The sequence below is a fragment of the Protopterus annectens genome, chromosome 3.part0, assembly GCF_019279795.1.
Source record: "Protopterus annectens isolate FY-2018-M chromosome 3.part0, PAN1.0, whole genome shotgun sequence".
NCBI lineage: Eukaryota > Metazoa > Chordata > Ceratodontiformes > Protopteridae > Protopterus > Protopterus annectens.
In genome coordinates, this window is record NC_056731.1 from 1,905,944,718 (window position 1) to 1,905,958,730 (window position 14,013).

Sequence of the window (14,013 nt, forward strand, 5' to 3'; positions counted from 1 at the left end):
ACAGCTAAGCTGGGATCAACAGTTTCAAAATGGTCCAATGACAGCAAAGGGTGGGAATATGGACTTATTTAAACCACACAGGCAGGAATACAGCCAGAACCTGTTGTAGTTGATCTGTGCAGGTACTATGTTGAGCATTGGTGAAAAAGCACGCTTTATGGTGCAGCACATGGGGCATTCAGGATTCCAGGGTCATGGCTGGACTCCTTGTAAAAAACCGTGATGAGAGACTGCTGCAGAGCCAGTACCATGGCTTACAATATGAAGCGGATGCCTGAGACTGTCTCGCACGTGATCTCACCAGTGCTACTGAGATCCCCCCAAACTGATGAGCAGGTATGGCATCATTATGCCAACCTAAAGCAGAGGAAGGGGGCATTCTTGGCCCAGTGGATCCAAGATACACAGGCATGTTAAGTATCAGTATCAACTAGCTTGTACCAAATTCTAGCCTGAGTATGTGATAGACAGGTATGCATAATATTAGTTTTTCTCCCCTACAGCTGCAGCAGAGAGGGCTAGCAACATCGAAACCCATGCTGACAGACTGTTAAGGCTGTGCCAACAGGCTGGTGAGTACAAATCTATCTTGCAGTACATAGTGCAAATAACTAAGAAGGAGTACATTGTTTACTGCCAGTAGGTATACTGTTACTGTGTTAACCAAACAAATAAAGTTTGTCTGACTAATATTGATCTACAGGATATGTAGTACTAAAGCACTGTGTCATGTCACTGTAATAAAGATCTATACCAAAAACTGTTGTGTTTACTCTGGTATATTGTTGTAGAAATAGAATGTATACAGGTTCTCCACAGCAAATATGGCTTTGACAGCATGCATTAATTGAGTTGTTCTGAGAACCAGCTGTTAAGAAAAACTATAGATTGTGGAGCTGTAAAACAAGCTCTAGCATATCCAAAGGTCAGTCAATGGTTTCCTCTCCAGTCCAGCTGGTGAATCAGGGAATTTTGAGGCAATGTTACAACTGTCTCATGTACATGGACAACCCTCTCCTCCTCCAAACAGGTTCAAATATATGTGAGAGATGCAACTATTTAGCCAAACTGGAGGCTGAGCTCTCTCATCTCAAAACTGGTGTAACCAGTCAGGAGGAGAAGGTAACCTCACACAACACAATTCCAGTATCACATAGTCCCACCACATCAGCGAACCAAACACATAAATACACAAAAACATACTCGGAGGCTCTAAATAAAAATCTACCTAAGCAACAGAGACCTCCAAAGCAGACATCCAAGCAAACGCTACCTCAAAACAAAACACACACAACACATAACTCACAAAGTCAGTGTGCCAAGCAGCCACAGCCCTTAAGGCTGAATAACACACCTGATACTCTTGTTATAGGTGACTCTATTGTCAGACACACTGACGTCCCGCTCACCAGGCTGAATAAAGAGAAGGTCACAGTGAGCTGCCTGTCGGGTGCTAGGATCCGACACATAACGCAAGCACTCAGGTCACTCCAAAGCAAATACAAATATGACTCAGTCATTGTACATGCTGGTGTGAGTGACCTGAGGCATTACCTCCCTGGACTACATGAAAAGAGACATAGAGGAGCTCTCTGATCATGTAGCCCAGGCTGGTATGACCCTGACCTTGAGCAGCATCTTACCCTCACCTAGAATGATGCCACAGTACAAAGACAAAATGATCGATTTTAACAATTGGCTAAAATTTTGGTGTCATTCAAAGGGGATCCAGTGTCTGTCAGCCTGGGATGACATGCTCAACAAGCCACGTTGCTTCGCTAGGGATGGCTTGCACCTGTCACCACTGGGCTTTCGGATATTGGCAAAGGCTCTTGCCACCCTTATAGTGCCTTTTAGGCAAGGCTCAAAAGTCAAACCCACCCCCATAGACAGCACAAGGAACAAGAAACTAAGGGTAATGCTGCTAAACGCCAGAAGTCTTAACCTCAAGATGCACGCACTCGAAGCTCTCCTCAGTATGGAGAACATCGATATCTGTGCAGTGACAGAAACCTGGTTCAAGGCTCCAGAGAGCACCCCAGCACTACCAGGCTATACCTCATATCATGCTTTTCGGCCCCAAAACCTGGACCGAACCACAAAAGGAGGGGGAGTTTCCATATTTATCAAGGATATCCACACCTCCAGGTTAGTGGCATTGCACGAAGTATCGGAGACCATCCATGTGCAACTAGCAGTGGGCAAGACTGCTTTTCAGTTTATAGCATCCTACAGACCACCCTCTCAAAGTCAGGAATCCCATTCGGCTTTCCTGAAAACATTGGAGAACATGAAGATCTCTCCGAACACCATTATATTGGGCGACTTCAACTACCCAAACATTGTACTCAAGCCCCAGCACCTTAGCCCAAAGATTCCTGGAAATTATAAACTCAAATGCTATGGAACAACTAGTCACCACTCCCACAAGAGGGGACAACATACTAGACCTGATCATTACCAACATGGGGACTCTATGCTCCACACCAGAAGTATATCCCTCATTGGTAAGATCAGACCATAAATTAATTTCACTGGATGTCCACATCCCGACCCCACCCCCAGCCCAGAAAACCATAGTGAAAAACTTCTCAAAAGCGAACTTCTCACTTCTCAAAACCGAAGTGGAATCCTTCAAGGCCCCGGGGCCAGTGGAAACTACAGCCCAAACTGCAGAATCCTATATAAATGCATTCTACGGACATCTCCAGGAATGCATGGATCATGCTATCCCAAACAAAACCAAGACCCAATCATTCAAAGGCAGGCATCCAGTCTGGTGGACCCCTGCCATAAATAAACTGTACAACAGAAGGAGGAAGCTACTACATGATAGAGCAAAATCCCTAATAGGGAAGGCATCTCTGATCAGTACGAGCAAAAAATTACGATCCCTCATAAAATCCTCCAAGGCCAGCTTCGAGAAAAATTGCACAGGACACCAAAGACAATCATAAGGCTTTTTCAGTTATGTTAGAAACCTGGGATGCAACTCCCAGACTTGTTCTGAGTTGATTCTAAATGACAAAAATACACTGAACCCACAGACATCGCCAATATCCTGGCAGACAGGTTCAGTGCAAACTTCTCCCTCCCCCAAAGAGCAAGTATCTATCCCGGCAGAGGGCTGCCTCCCAAACATCTCAGATGCTCAGGTGAAAGCTGCCCTCTCCAAAGCAAAAAACACTGCTTCCATGGGACCAGATGGCGTCCCAGGTTGTGTCCTACATGAACTACAAGAGGAACTAATCCCTCAAATAAAACAGCTATACAATCTCAGCCTCACTACAGGATATGTGCCCACAGAATGGCGTACAGCAACAGTGGTCCCACTCCACAAAGGTGGAGCCTCTACGGACCCTGGAAACTATCGCACCATAAGCCTGACTAGCTTAGTCTGCAAGGCTATGGAGAGGATCATCATGGAGCTCATAAACAAAGACATTGGGGACCTACAGACACTAGATCCTACCTAGTTCGGCTTTGTCAAGGGCAGATCCTGCCTTTTGAACCTGGTTGACTTCTTTGAAACAGTCACCAAAGCCATAGATGAAGGGAAGGTAGTCCACACAGCCTATCTGGACCTTGCAAAGGCATTTGACACAATACCACACTCGGGCATCATAGATAAGCTATCCAGCTTAAATATAAACCCCTATGTCACAAGATGGGTCGCAAACTGGCTCAAAGACAGAACCCACAGAGTGAGAGTTGCTGGAGCCATGTCAGACTCGAAACCGGTCACAAGTGGCATCCCACAGGGTTCTGTCCTGGGACCACTCTTGTTCGGTATATACTTTTCCGAGGTACAGGCAACGTGGGAGGACTATGGCTCACCAAGTTCACAGATGACTGCAAACTGGGCCATAATCAACTCTCCAGCTGACACAAACATCCTTCAAAAAGGTCTCACAGAGAAAGATAACTGGTGCCAGCACCATGGTTTAAAGCTAAATGCCAAAAAATGTATAGTCATACCCTTTGGCAAAAACAATGTGCCCACAAATTACCACATAGGGAAACCCATTAAGTACAGAGAAAATTATTAGGGACCTGGGGACCCAAGTTGATAGCAATCTCTCCTTTGAAAACCACATTGCCAAAGTGGTTAGAAAGACCTTCTACATAGCCCACCTCATCACGAAGGGTTTCACATCTAGATCAAGAGAGGTAATCGTGCCTTTATTCATCCCTCATCAGGCCCATCATAGAATACAATGCCCGTTTGGGATGTACCTTACCCGACACCTGCAGCAATTAGAAAGACCCCAAAAGTATCTCACCAAGAGGATCAAGGGTCTCAAACAGATGCCATATGCTGCTCGGTTAAAAACTCCAGCTCTACTCAGTTGCATACCGCCTACTTCGAGGCGATCTATGCCTGACATACAAAGCTATGTCAAATCCAGAATTAATGGACATGCTCCACCTCAGTAAATCTAAATCCCTTAGAGCCACATGCTCGAGGGACTTGAACCTCAGCACAGAAATAAATAGAACTTGCTGGAGGGACAGGTTCATAACCCAGAGGCTCCCTTCGCTCTGGAATAGAATTCCAGTTCATGTGAGGCAGAGCACCTCACTGAATCTCTTCAAGAAGAATCTCGATAAGTGGATGGGGGATCGTAGGTTTGTCCCAGGGATTACTCCCGTGTCACTATTAGACAGAGGCACAGTAAACTATACCTTAAAAAGGGCACAGTATACTCAAATCAAGGGGTGGCGTAAGCCATACAGAATCGGGCTAGGCTTATAATTGCCCCAGGGCAGATAGCCTAGTATGAACCTATGAACCTATGAACCTATAAGATATAAATGAAATATGAAATATATACTGCACCAAGCTCTGAACCCTGAATAGTAATGTGCAGTGTATCACAGTGTATCCCATGCAGCATTGTTGTGTGTTAACATTTGCTTTCCAGATTGTATTATTTCAAAGGATTAATGCACAGTACAATATCTATCATGCATACATCTCAGGATTACAAAGTCAGACTGTCTAACTAAGACAGTATTATGCAGAAATCAGTCAAATAAGAAACAGCAGTTCTCCAGTAGCTCAGTGTAATGAGAAATAGCTTGGTTGTTAACTTTGCACAACTAGACACGGTTTGAATCCAGGGAGTGGTAGTAAGATTTGTGCATATTTACACATAAGGAATCAGGAATAAATGTAGAAACAGTCAGGTAGTGTTAATAGATATTTTCTCCACAGGTTTTACAGGTAAATAAATGTTGGTAGTAGCTGTGTGAAGGGTATACTAATACACCATGTACAACTGTTCTACTGTCCAACCCCATGCCTGCAAATGACAGGGATAAGTACATACAACATGCACTCTTCCCAATACATGTCTCTCAAGTGTCACATTGTCATGGCTAGTGGTCACTGCTGCCAATAACCCTGGACACAGATACGAAACCAGGTGAAGTATGCCAGTAGCACACTCACATAACAGCAGTGTAGGGTACCCATTCTGTGCCAAATATGTAACCCTGACATGTACGAGTCCCCTCTTGTCATGTACCCAGAGTTGTCACAGATTGCCCCATATCATTCCAGGTTAACAGTTTAACAGGTATGTTTGTGCTACAGAAGCTATGGGCCATAGGTAGATGTAAAGTGAGGGCAGACCTGTAGAGTATTGAGCAGTACTGTTGTGAAAAATAGAAGCCTAAACAGTTGTTAATGGACTTTCTGTCTCTCCCCCCACCCCTTCTCTGCATCAATAATTATCATTCATATACTATGGATATGTTGTCCTCAAAACCTAATGTTGGGACTTTTGTTCTATTATTGTTTATATCTTTAATTGGTTGCATGTTAACATACCTTGTTCAAATACCATTGTTGGTGACCTGTTGCCATCAATGTTACTGGCATGCTGTTACAATGCATACATTTGTTCCATATTATGCATGTGTTCTGTTTGCCAGAAGTCTAAACCTCAAAATACATGCACTCGAGGCACTCCTCAGTATGGAGAAAATCGATATATGTGCAGTAACAGAAACCTGGTTCAAGGCTCCAGAGAATACCCCAGCACTACCAAGCTACAACTCATACCATACATTTTGGCCACAGAACCCGGACCGAAATACAAAAGGTGGGGGCGTATCCATATTCATCAAGGATACCCACACCACCAGGTTAGTGGCATAGCACAATGCTTCAGAGATCATCCACATGCAACTAACAATGGGCAAAACTGCAATTCAAATTGTAGCTTGCTAAAGATCACCCACCATGTCCCAGGACCTCCATTCCACATTTCTGGAAACACTGGGAAACATAAAGGTCCTACCAAGCACCCTAATATTGGGTGATTTCAATTACCCAAACATTAACTGGGAGAACTACTCAAGTACTAACTCCCTTGCCCAACATTTCCTAGAATTTATAAACTCAAATGCCCTGGATCAACTGATCAACACTCCCACCAGAGGTGACAACATATTGGACCTGGTCATCACCAACATGGGTGACTGGTGTTCCACACTGGAGATCAACCTCTCACTGGTTAGATCTGACCATAAACAAATCACTTTGGATATAAACATTCCGCCCCCACCCCCAGACAAGGAAACCACAGTGAAAAACTTTTCAAAAGCAAACTTCACATTACTTAAGACCAAGGTGGAAAGTGTCAAAGCCCCCATGCTAAAGGATAACACTGTCCAAGCTGCAAAATCCTTTACTAATGCATTCTACGGGCACCTACAAGAATGCATGGATTGTGCTATCCCAAGCAAAACCAAGACTCACTCCTCCAAGAAAAGGAAACCAGTCTGGTGGACCCCTGCCATAAACAAACTATACAATAGAAGGAGGAAACTAGTACAGGAAAGAGTAAAATACCAAGAAGGGAAGACAGCCCTGATCAGTATCAGCAAGAAACTACGATCCCTCATAAAGTCATCCAAGTAGAGCTTCGAAAGAAAAATTGCCAAGGACTCTAAAGATAATCACAAGGTATTCTTTAGCTATGTTAAGAATCTAAGTGGCAATGCTCAGATCTGCTTGGAGTTAGTGCAGAATGGCACAAAATACACTGAACTGACTGATATCTCCAACATCCTGGCAGACAGGTTCAGTGCAAACTTCCCCCTCTCACCCCCAAAAGGGCCCATAAACATACCAGAAGAATGTAGATCCCCTGAAATCACAGACACACAGGTTAAAACAGCCCTCTCCAAAGCCAAAAACACAGTATCAGTGGAGCCGGATAGTGTTCCAGGCTGCGTCCTACATGAGCTCAAAGACAAACTAACCCCTCACCTAAACATACTGTTCAAACTCAGCCTCTCTACAGGCTATGTACCCATAGAGTGGCACACAGTTATTCTGCTCCACAAAGGTGGAGCCACAACAGACCCTGGGAACTATCGTCCTATAAGCCTGACTAGCTTGGTCTGCAAGGCTATGGAGCGCATCATCATGGAACTCATTAACAGAGGCATTGGGAACCTCCAAACACTGGACCCTACCCAGTTTGGCTTTGTTAAGGGCAGATCATGCCTCCTAAACCTGGTGGACTTCTTTGAGACAGTTACCAAGGCTATAGACAAGTGAAAGGTGGTACACACAGCCTACCTAGACCTCGCAAAGGCCTTCAACACCATTCCCCATTCTGGTATTATAGACAAGCTCACCAGCCTGAACATAGACCCCTATGCCACAAGATGGATTGCCAACTGTCTCACAGACAGAACCCACATGGTGAGAGTTGCAGGAGCTAGGTGTGACTCTAAACCGGTTACAAGTGGCATCCCCCAGGGCTCAGTCCTAGGACCCCTCATGTTTGGCATATACTTCTCAGAGGTACAGGCAAGCATAGGAGGACTATGGCTGACCAAGTTTGCAGATGACTGCAAACTAGGGGCTATAATTGACTCTCCAGCTGATACAGACATCCTCCAAAAGGGTCTCACTGAGACGGATACCTGGTGTCAAAATAATGGCCTCAAGCTAAATGCCAAAAAGTGCATAGTCAGCCCCTTTGGAAAAAACAAAGTACCCATAAACTACCACATAGGTGGTAGTCCCCTAAATACATAAGAAGTAAAAAGGGATCTGGGGACCCAAGTAGATAGTAGTCTCTCCTTTGATAATAACATTGCCAAAGTGGTTAGAAAATCCTTTTATGTGGCCCACCTCATCACAAAAGGGTTCGAATCCAGATCAAAAGAGGTCATTGTGCCCCTCTACTCATTACTCATCAGACCCATTATAGAATACAACACCCCATTTGGGATGTACCTTACAAAACAGCTGCAACAGCTGGAAAGACCACAGAAGTACCTCACCAAGAGGATCACTGGCCTCAAACAGGTGATCTATGCAGATCGACTGAAGAAACTCCAGCTGTACTCGGTTGCATACCGCCTACTCAGAGGTGATCTCTGCCTGACATACAAGGCCATGTCCAACCCAGAATTGATGGACATGCTCCACCTAAAGAAAACCATATCCCCTCAAGCCACATGCTCTAGGGATATAACCTCACCAGAACAATAAATAGGATGTGCTGGAGGGATAGATTTCTGTCCCAGAGACTTCACATGCTTTGGAACAAGATTCCAATGTACATTAGACAGAACTCCTCGCTAACACTCTTCAAGAGAAACCTTGATGAGTGGATGGGAAACAGAAAGTTTACCCTGGGGATCACTTCAATGGCTCTGCTGGACAGAGGCACAGGGAACTAATCTAAGGGGCCGGGGAAAGTCAACACATTCTGGCTAGGCTTATAAATGCCTTCGGGCAGATAACCTAGTACCTACCTATGAACCTATGAACTGTTTCAAATCTGTTGTATGGGGTTAATTAGAACACCCACGCATGCTGCTATAACTAATTTTGAAATGTTTTGTTCATGACTAGCCAATATATTTTGTAATACCTCAACACCAGGGCATGTTTGGCAAGGCAGATCCTCGCGAATCCTCCTGTCCTGCCTCATCTGGCCGTGGCACTGGGCCCTAGCATGTCTGGGATCCAACCTGAAACTGCCCCCTCCACTGGTCCTGCACCACCTTCAAGTGGAACTGCCTCAGGGGATGGGGCCAATCCCCCCCAGGCACGGGCGAGGAGAGGAGCTCATCAACCACTGCCAGTTCCGGGGAATGGTGCGCAGCATCATCAGCATGGAGTTGGAGGGACATGTCTGAAGAAGCGGATTTGAAGTCCGCGAAAGCGTTCACATTTTTTACTTGAATAAATACTTGGACTCTTATTTGGATTTTTGTGATTCAGTGTACCTTCCATACTATCGATCTGGGTTTTGTGTGTGTGTGTGTGTATATATATATATATATATATATATATATATATATACATATATATACATATATATATATATATATATATATATACATATATATATATATATATATATATATATATATATATATATATATATATATATATATATATGTATATATATATATATACATACATTTATCCATTATATATATATATATATATATATATATATATATATATATATATATATATATATATATATATATATGGAGATACATATATATGAAAACATATATACATAATATATATATATATATATATATATATATATATATATATATATATATATAGATAGATAGATATACATATATATATATATATATATATATATATATATATATATATGTATGTATATAACATGCAATGCAGTCATACCTCAGAACCATATCTCTCAACCTCTTAGTGCAAGAAATATGGACAAAGGCTGTCAAAATGGGGGACAATGGGCCAAAAATAGGGACATATTTTAAATATTGCTTTTATAAACTTAGAAAGTTGCTAGAGTAACAGGGTTTGTTTCAGCATACATTGAAGGATATGAGGTCTGAAACTGAAATGTATGTCAGTATTTACTGACATACGTCCTCAGATCATCACAGTGATTTACCAGAATAATACAAATTTTATGTGGAACAGATCAAAAATATGATCCAAAAATCTAGACATTCTGTGAAAATCTGGGCAGTTGAGAGGTATGCTCAGAACCCCTCAATGCAATGAATCTGGACCAAGCCTGGCAAAGTGGGGGGACAAAGGCATGAAAATAGGGACATATCTAAAATACTTGAGTAGATAAGCTATGAAAGTTACTGCAGTAACACTGTCTGGTCTGACATATATTGACTTAAATATCTCAAGTCTAAGACTCAATTGCTTCTCATTCTTTAGTGACTTAAATCCTCACATCATTCCACTGATTTGTCAGAAAAATGCAACAGTTATGGGGACCAGATCAAAGATATGAGACAAACAACTGGACATCTTACGAATATCTGGACATAACATAACATTAGGGAAATTACACTGAGCTGCCAAGCATGTCACCAAGCACCATCCAAACTATAGTCAGACTGACACAACACTACCCAAATCAGGTCTGGGGAATTATGCATGCATTTGCAAATATATCAGGCACTACAGGGATGTAAGAGTAGTAAAAAACAGACACCGGTGTGAAAATGCATACCCACAACCAATTGCACCACAGTCACAGCAACATACCGGTAAGCCAACTGAATACTAGAGTATAATGACTGTGTGAACAAAAATATCCTGTTTTCCACTCACACACTACCCCTACATACGCTGCCCCAAGTCACAGTGTAGTAGGAATTCTGAGGTGGTACAGGACATGCCTCAGTCTGCCCCTAGAAACATATACAGCCGATAGACTACCAGAAACTGGAGCAGCATGCACAGTCAGATAGAAAAGGACCCATGACACTCACATCTACCCCCTCCCTACACAGCCCAACTAACATTTACACACTACACTGCTACACAATCCTGACACTCTGTTAACAATGGGTAGACATATACAGACCTCTCAACTGTACAGATTTCCACAGAATGTCCACACTTTGGCCTCATATAGATGGCCTCTTCCTCATCACATGTCTGGGATGCTGCTACATCACTGGGACGATATCAGAAATGAAGGCACTAAATAATGATATGCCATACCTATCAACATCTTAGTGCATGACATCTTGACAAAGCCTGACATAATTGGGGGACAGAGGCCCAAAAACAGGGGCATATTTAAAATATTGCTGTTATAAACTGAGAAAGTTGCTGGTGTTACCGGGTTTGTTGTAACATATCTTTTCTGAGGGATATGAAGTCAGAAACTCAAATGGATGATAGCATTTTCTGACTGCAATCCCCAGAGTGTCCTATTGATTTGCCGAGGACAAAAAATGTCTGCGGAACAGACCAAACATAAGAGGTAAACATCTGGCTGTTCTACAGACAGTCCTACAGTTGAGAATTATGTCATCTAAATAACACTGTCAGACTTGAAATCATGCAGAAAATGCATGACCAGATAAACCCTGTTAAACTAGCATTATTTTAACTGTATAACAGCAATACTTACATTTTGTCCCTTAGTCTGGGACCTCTTCCCCCATTTTGTTGGGCTGTCTCAACATGTCTTGTTGTAAGAGGTATTTCTACCTACCCTCTGTGATGCTATAGCTAACACACCTTCATGATGCCCTCCTCACAAGCAAGGAAAAGGGGCAATGCCCACATGAAATACTCAATTATAGGAGTGTGTTGCCATGCCATGGCTATTGGAATAACAACACAGCTGTTCTGCATGCAATTAGCAAGTGGGGGACACCAATTGGTGTACAGGCCATCACATGCTCATGAGCATTGCCTACAAAAGGCAAGCTGCTGCCTATGCAAAACAGGTCTATTCCTCTAAATGGTTAGACAGAGAGAGAAAAAGCTTCAGAAATACTTGGAAAAAAACAAGTATGTCAAACAAGTAAGCATGTAATTAAATGCAGAAGGTGGTATGCAATAATGGGAAATAGGAAGTTAAACAAATATGTCTCAACAGGACTTGCTGTACTGATATATTGATGATCAGCACCTATGGCCATCGCATCTGGCTGTGTCTGCAGTGACATAGATCACAGTTCTGGCCCCTGAGTCACTCCAGGAAAGGTCATCTCACATATGACTACTACTGGAGTGTCTGTTGAACAATACTGACTGTGACACTGCCAGACCAGCTACTGGGATCTTGTAAACATCCTTATGTCACTTGTGAATACCACTATGGCACATATGCTTGTCTTACAAATCTAAGAGACCTATATAGGGTATGTGCATGTGTAAACTACTGTCACAGAAGTGTGTTGAACTGCATGTAATATACTGAGGTCATACCATTCAACTGTCCAGTGTTCTGCACACTGACCACATGTGTGCCTCATATTTGTAGTTATTTACTCATAGAGTTGTGTTATGTCTGGCAACTCATTGGCAAATCTGTGAAGACTGACATCAGAACATAATAACATAGATATGAATGTCGGACATCCTCCAGGGTATTCCTGTGAATGCAAAGACTACTGTGCTCTCAAATAACTTAAGTGTGTTACAGCAATATTAATAAAGTGTCACTAATTTTGGGACATTGCCCCCCCATTTACGTGTGCCATCATCCAGATGTCCTGCTCTAACAGGTTGAGAGGTATGACTGAGCAGCAAGAGTGTAAATGCAGTGTGCCATACTGACATAGTACAGAAATGTATATCAGGTGTTACCTGTGCACATGTATGTATGAGTAGGTGTAGCTGGAAGCCTCAAAACAACAGACATGAGTTGCAAAACATCAGGTAAATAAGCTGTGCATGTTGTACATGTGTGTAATCTTAGTTTCAGTGCATCTGACAGACATAAATGTCTACAGCTATTGGTTGTTGCACTGCCCTTACACAGAAATGGGTACTAGAATAAGCATGATTATCAGTTTGAAATCAGAGAAGTGTCCAACTGTGTTATGACCTCATGTCCAAGCCTACTACAAACATCTCCATGAGCACCTACATAGCTGTATGGACCCACCTCCACCAAGGTAGAGTAATCCCCTTTGGTGGACAGCAGCAATACACAAACCACATAATAGGTTATTATATTGGCTGTACAGGGCCAAGTAGGAGCAGGCACCAACTTGGAAGCAAGTCCATCTTTGTCTGAACAAGCATATAAGGTCACAGGTGAATCACTGCAAGCCTAACTATGAGTACAAATTGGACACATCCACCAAGGCCAGTCACAAGGCCGTCTTCACATATGTCTTCAATCACAGAGGCAACAACCCAACCCACCCTGTACTGGTGGTCAATCACACCACATACACACACATCATAGCTATAGCCAACCCGGTGCAGACAGGTTAAGTGAAAGTGTCACCCCCCCCCCACGTCTCACATAAGTATACATGGATATGCACAGCACCCACAGCCCTTCCCTCATCATCAGGAGCAGGTCCACAATGTCTACTCAAAGGCAACAAAATTAAGTCTCCATGGGACCTAATAACACCCCTGTCTGCATCCTACATGAGCTCAGGCATGTGCTCAGAAGCTCCATTACACATTATAGTCAAACAAAGCCTGAGCACCAGTGACATCCCATCTGCATGGAAGATGGCCACTGTCATCCCTCTACACAAAAGTGAATGATGAATGGAGGATTATGCAATTTACTGGCTCTCATTTTTGGAGGGAACATGACACATCAGGATTAGGAGTGCAATGCAAGCTCATACTGTGCTGATAGATGATAGGGGTATTATGTGGTTGTAAGTCGTGGCTAGTGCTAGTCAATGTTGATGTTCAGGTTCTGTAAATAACATTGACCAATGTATGAGGTCCTGTGATGTGTTTCCCTGTTTATGTCTTCCAGGTGGAATGCAGCATGCTGAGACAACAAAAATTATTGACAGAATCATACAGCACCATGGGGTCATGTTTCGCCATAGCCAACAGTATCTGCAGGACTGGACCGCCCTGTGGGATGCCCTGGTCAACAAGGTAAATGATGTGGGCCAGCATGCACGTACATATGAGCAGGTCAGGCATCGTGTGACTGACCTCATCCATCATACCCGGCAAAGGGCTGCTGCAGTATCCAGGGACCATACAGCCACAGGTGGGGGTCC